The sequence below is a fragment of the Sinocyclocheilus anshuiensis genome, unplaced genomic scaffold, assembly GCF_001515605.1.
Source record: "Sinocyclocheilus anshuiensis isolate Anshui unplaced genomic scaffold, SAMN03320099.WGS_v1.1 scaffold2746, whole genome shotgun sequence".
Taxonomy (NCBI): Eukaryota; Metazoa; Chordata; class Actinopteri; order Cypriniformes; family Cyprinidae; genus Sinocyclocheilus; species Sinocyclocheilus anshuiensis.
Genome location: NW_015554165.1, coordinates 34705 through 34912, shown reverse-complemented (window position 1 = coordinate 34912; position 208 = coordinate 34705).

Below are 208 nucleotides of genomic sequence, written 5' to 3'. Positions count from 1 at the left end.
GATCCAGTCGAACATTTCTTTGATCTGGTTCTGCATTTTCCCATTCGTTTTTATGACCCTTTTCAACCATACCAGATGCACAATAGAGCTTACAGTAGTAACTGTTGACAATAACATATTTTTGCAAACTGAGAATATTCTATCTATCTATCTATCTATCTATCTATCTATCTATCCATCCATCCATCCATCCATCCATCCATCCATC